Source organism: Quercus suber, unplaced genomic scaffold (genome assembly GCF_002906115.3).
Source record: "Quercus suber isolate HL8 unplaced genomic scaffold, Cork oak 2.0 scaffold_9, whole genome shotgun sequence".
Taxonomy (NCBI): Eukaryota; Viridiplantae; Streptophyta; class Magnoliopsida; order Fagales; family Fagaceae; genus Quercus; species Quercus suber.
In genome coordinates this window covers 378,341-384,459 of record NW_027069475.1, presented here as the reverse complement: position 1 = coordinate 384,459, position 6,119 = coordinate 378,341, and the positions used below count along the sequence as shown (strand labels likewise).

The 6,119-nt window shown below is 33.9% G+C and overlaps 1 pseudogene; it reads right to left on the bottom strand.

The window, feature by feature from the left end:
- Window positions 1-284: 284 nt before the first annotated feature.
- On the bottom strand, window positions 285-3,462 carry LOC112032617 (probable glutathione S-transferase; annotated as a pseudogene).
- Window positions 3,463-6,119: the final 2,657 nt, after the last annotated feature.

The following is a 6,119-nucleotide window of genomic DNA, read 5'->3' as shown; positions in this document are numbered from 1 at the left end:
CTTCCAAAACACACAAAAAAAGTAAACATCAATTTATTTGTGACTTCTATTTATCTGGAAAATGGTCTCCAAACTTGACCATTTTAAAATATAGGGGAAACAACACTCAATATTTGCAAACCTCTACTTGTAGCATTATACATCTAATAAATTACCAGTCACAATGCCATGTTTTTCTTTTTTGCACTCAGGCGCGCAAACTTATTTTTAGAATAACATATCTTGAGAAATGGATTCAGAGAATGAGAGAGCACACAAGATGATGCTAGTAGTGTTTAATATGTTTATGATGCTGCTGAGGAGACAAAATGTTCTCTTTGCCACTTGAAATACGCCAACAGCTCATTGCGGTCGCGAAGGCTCTCTTTAATGGCTGGAATTTCATTGAAGTTTTTGATCCATGCCTGTAAGCGAGGGAAGATATCAGCTTCCAACACTTTGACCCCAGCTGCTTCTTGAGTGATTTCCAATAAGCAAGCTATCCATCCAAAGGCTAAGTCAGCCAGTCCTATGTTATTGCCACCGAAAAACTTCTTCTCCCCAAGACCATGCTCTTCTGGGATTCCCAGAAGTTCTTTCATTTCTTTTGTTGCTTTCACTTGTTGTTCTCCGCTAGTTACAAAGAAGCCAGAAAAATTGTTGTTCTAAATCGCACAAAGTATCCAGTTAGAGTGGGTAACATCTCCATCTTATATATTATCCTAGTCTAGAAAAAAATGTTTAAAGCTTTTTTGTGTGTGCAGTTCATTATAGTTAGATTAATAAAATCTACCAGTTAACTCAAGTAGAAAGTTTTTTGTCATTCAATAAGGAATTTGAGTTTGAATCTTATCTATACAAAAAATCAATTGATGTCTAACAATTATTATGATATTGATGCTATAAATTTGAATCTTATTATAAACAAATCTACAAAAGAGAAAAAAGACAAGATAATCCCCGTTTTTTATTCTCCTTTTATTATTTTTATCTTTAGTTAAATGACATTTACTATGTAAATACTTTTAAAACTTTCACATGTTCCAACACATGCAGACCCACCCCGGAGAGATCTTTAAGCAAGTAGTTTCTCTGCTAGATGAGTACTACTTGTCGTGTGGACAATGCTTTTGTCGAGCACCTTGCTTCGTTATTTCGTGTTTAACAAATTTACAGCCACGCAACGGACAAAGGAGAGCTAAGTTGGTTTGTTTGTTCTGTGTAGATGGTTTACACTTCTATCTTTAAAATTTTTTAATTTGAACAGTTAGAGAGCGTAGCTCTTTTGGTCTTTTGTCCTATTTTATTTGATTTTATCTCTTTGTTAGCTTTTTTGGTCAACCAACTACTCTGTTGATGGACATGAACATAGGACATGCGTCTGAGGGGTGATTCACATGATATGCATGAAAATTGGAATTTTGTAACCAATAAGCTAACCAATATCCTTATTTGGTTGACAACGAGGTAAAATAAAAAATTTATAACATTATACATTGTCCAGGTTATATAGGGTTGTTTGTAATATTAAATTCCAATTTGCAACTTCAAAGTGCGAGTATTTTAGACTAATCCCGACCAAATGTTTATGTGGGCAAGAAAAGTGTGTAGGCAGGAAAAGTGTATCACAAATCCTGAGCAAATTAAGTGCAAATGTTGGTCAGGAGGCTAGAGATAATCTCAATGGCACATAATGGGTGAGAGTATTTCAACTTCTTCCTCCCACAACCCATTATCGCCGCTCTGTAAATTTTATTGTTATTTTAACAATTCTTTTTGTTTCAGAATTTAGCAATTTGTGTCGGTCCTAGAACTCATTGATGAAGTAGTAGGGTCCCTTGTCAGCTTTGGTGTTCTACTCTTACGGTTGATATGCACATGCAGAAGGATTTGGTCCATTTGGACTGCAAGACAACCTGCTGTTGTTGGCAATGGCCACAAGAACAAAGTCCCACTTGCTATATTAGCCATGACTAGAATGATATCCCACTAGCTGATGCTGCCAATGGCTCAAACGATGTAATTGTGAATGAAGATCTAAACATCTAAGCTCACCGGGTTCGAGATAGCCTCTCCTATATGAATAATGTAATATCAATTTCACCACTGGCACCATTCATAATATGTCGTGTTTGGTCTTCCGATTATCTTTATTATGTTTGTAACAAGTAAACCAAATGTTTTTTTTTTTTTTTTCTCTCCTTATTTCTGTCAAAAAATACGTCAGCTTTCTTTGCAGTAAGCTTTATTTGCAATTACATTGGATCATTGATTTTTAGTTTATGGATTTGATTGATAGCTGAAATTTTATATTCTTATAGAACAAGAAAAGTTTGAAATTTTGTAACTTATTTGGGGCTTAAATATTGAACCGTGAGAATAAATTATTATTATTATTATTATTATTATTATTATTTTGTAGTTTGTTTTTGAAAAGTTGAGCTGATTTAAAATATCGATATATGGATATTACCAAAGGGCTCAACGCTTGCACACCAAAGTTCAATTCTTTTTAGAGTGTGATAGTGATGGGACAGGGTAATCGTAGATTTGGTAATAGATCATAATATTTTGAAACATTTAATGGTATAATTCTAACAATTCAATAATCAAATAATTATAAATAAATTCTAATTCTAACCGTAATTGCAATTTTTTTAATTGCAATCTTTTTATTGGCTAGCACGTGCTTGCACATGCAGCCCATACTAGTTATATTAATACACTTCTAGCTTTCAGTAAAAAAAAAAAAAAACCTTTCACATTTATAAAGAAAAGAAATAACAACAAAGGAGACTAGTAAAAAAATAAAGGAAATGTTAATGGATGCCTTTAAGACAATTGATAACAAACTATTTAAGAAAAATTTTATGGAAAAGAAAAAAAAATAATGTTTTGACAACTTTTTCTATTTTTCATATGGTTATTTAACTAAAATACACTTTCATCACATGAGGAAAAAAAAACTATATGGCAGAATCTTAAGGGGGAACCTAAAAAATTACACTTAAGTACTGTACTTAAGTCTTGTCTTCTTAAAATGGATTGTTAACAATTATTCTAAGGGCACTCATTAACATGATCCAAAAATAACAATAAAGGAGAACAAAGTTGTAGGTGTGATTTTATGCAATGTAAGAATAAACATAATAATCAGTTAGTTGATGCATACTTACCTTATCCTCTCCAAACTTTGCCCAGAACCGAGCCACAGCTCTCTCATGAGGATCATCTGGAAGCAATGGGTTGTGTGGCCAAGTCTCTTCAATGTACTCGAGAATGACAATGGATTCTGCTATGGGTTTCCCACCATGAACAAGCACAGGAACCTTCTTATGGACAGGTTTGTACTTCAAAAGAATATCGCTCTTGTTGAATATATCCTCTTCTACATATTCATATTTGATACCCTTGAGTTCAGTGCCCATATAATCTGTAAACATATGGACTAGGCCAAAATCCTATTAGCTTTACTTCTTCCATTCTTACTTAGATTTTCTTTCTTCCTGCCGAGTGAGTTCATATATAACTAGTCAATTGATTCCCTTGCTTCATCTACAAGCATATACAATTGGACAATTAGAAGACTTTTTTTGGTTGTCTCTATAGGCTATTATTGACTAAGGTAAGTTGATAATGTAGGCTATTATGACTAAGGGAAGTTGATAATGTGGTAATCTTAATCAACTGCTCTAGTCTTGTGGTTGGAAGAATTCATATGGGTTTTCAAATTTTTAATGAAAAATATTGTTCACTCTGTTTGTTTGGTACAATTTATTTTTATAATTTTTTGAAGACACTTTTGAAATCAAAAAATTATACTTTAAAAAAGTGAGGTTTAATAAAACTTTACACCAAATGGCCAAAAAAAATTGGTTTTTTAGTCATTAACAGTAAAGTTTGGTATACACATTTGAAAATTTATTGAGAAACTTGAAATAAAGGGGAAGAATATTGCATAAATTTAAGAATTTCATACTTCGATTGCAAATAGGTAAGAATAGAGATAAACATATTAAATGTGGCAAAAATGGCCAAATACCATATGTACATTACACCAGCCAAGGTATGTGTGAATGCTGACGTGACTGGATCTAGACCCTACACGTGGGCTAGCTGTGAGAAATGAAAGGAAACATTGGTTGAAAAGAGGATCTTTGGCCGTGCCAACAGCATGACCATTTTGGGGAAGAGTGAGATTTGCACCTGGCATCAGGAGAGTCAATTTCGTACCGTACCAGCCGGTATGGCTGGAATATACCGTACCGGCCAGCAATCCGGTACGTATAACCCCCTATTTCGTACCGGAAAAAATACTAGCCGTATCAGCCAATTTCGGGCAATATCGGCCAGTACCGGGCGTACCGGCCAGTAGAAAAATGTTTTTTTTTTTTTTTTTTTTTAAGTTTTGTAATTTTTGAATTTTTGTTAGGGCAGAATGGTACTTATTTGCATTAACTTATTAGTATTATTTATTTTCTTAGTATGCAATGGTAACTTTTAAGCTTTATATTTTTTATATTGTGTTTTTTTTTTTTTTCTTTTAATTGATACTAAAGTCTAAAACCATGAATAATTAGTTCTGAATTGAGGAAATGTTTTATGGTAAATTTTTATATTTATTATAATATATATATATATATACACACACGCATACATACATACATATATATATATATAGATATATTTATTTACTTATAAATATAAAAAATAACGGTAAACCCGAAACGGTACACCAGTATTCGAAATATATCATACCGCTGGCCAAACCGGTACAGCCTCTGGTACGGTATTGACTCCCTTGCCTGGCATGGACACCCAGTATTAGCGTAAAAGGGAGATAGCAACCCCCTATGGCTAGATTCAATAGAACACCCCTTAATGGCTGAGCTTGTGTTGGACCACTGTTAAGGACACGTCCATCACTCCTAGTATCCCTAATGTCCCTTTCCTTGTCTATGACTTGCTCCCGACATTGTACAGAGCCGCCTTTCATCCCACTACCCTGACATCGGTGTGTTTTCTCTCTCCTCTAGCCTTAACATAGTACAATAGCTGTATTTGGATTCAAATGGAGGAATTGTGGTTTGACACCTATCCTTATGTACCTAACAACATTCCTCGTACTATAAGAGGAATATGTTGTTGAACAATTAGGACAAAAATCTAGAAAGATAGAGAGAAAAATGCAAAAGCTTGGGTAGGAAAGTAAGGTAGAAACAAAGAATTAGGAAGAATATCACCATTGTATGAAAACCTTGACTTTCACATTATATAGAGCTCTAAGAGTGAGGGACATTCCTCGTTCTTTCTTTGTTTCACATTTGCATTTCTCTAGACATTAAAGTGTTAAAGTTTCCATTTTTTATTGTTCTTAAGCTTTTTCACTTAAATGTACCATTAGACTCATCACTCGTTCTCTTACATTGGCTTGATAATCTAACTTACATGTACACCATGTATGGCCAAAATAATTAGTTTTCAACCACTGTTTGGGAAATAATTAGTGATCAACCACTTTTTAAAAACTCAAGTTTCATAAAATCTGCCACGATGGTACCCGTTGACTTGGAATTTTTTAATAAAAAAAAAGTCCAGGTGGAACTCAAGTTTCATAAACTCTAGTTTCTTGTAAATAAATCAAGCTCTATAAGCTCGAGCTATTTAAAAATCTGAACATAGAACTCGAGTTCTGTGTAAATTTCTTCTAAATCAATATATAAGCATGTGAAAATCTATCCATTCTACATGTTTAAGTAAGTGATAATGACCAACATCCAAAGAATATAATCAGGGAGAAACCAAAGAAGAAAGAGAATTGGAGGGGAGATTGGACAAACATTATGTTCGTAACCCCCATTAGATAGCAGTCCAGCCGAAAAAGAAGGACAAAAAATTTAGTATATAAAGATAGTAGTAAGTGTAAAGTGTTAGAGACTACCTTCAATATAGTTGATGAATGAAGCTTGAAAATACTGGCCCTTTAGCTAGGTTTTGCTAGAATAGTGGGGTCAAGCCCAACTCTCTGACCCACAGCAGAATAGGCCTCAGCCTAGCAGAATGAGCCTTGGCCATCAACATAAAAAGTACCTACAATGTTTATTGCTATAGGGTCACATGGGCATTAAAACTCAAGGCTG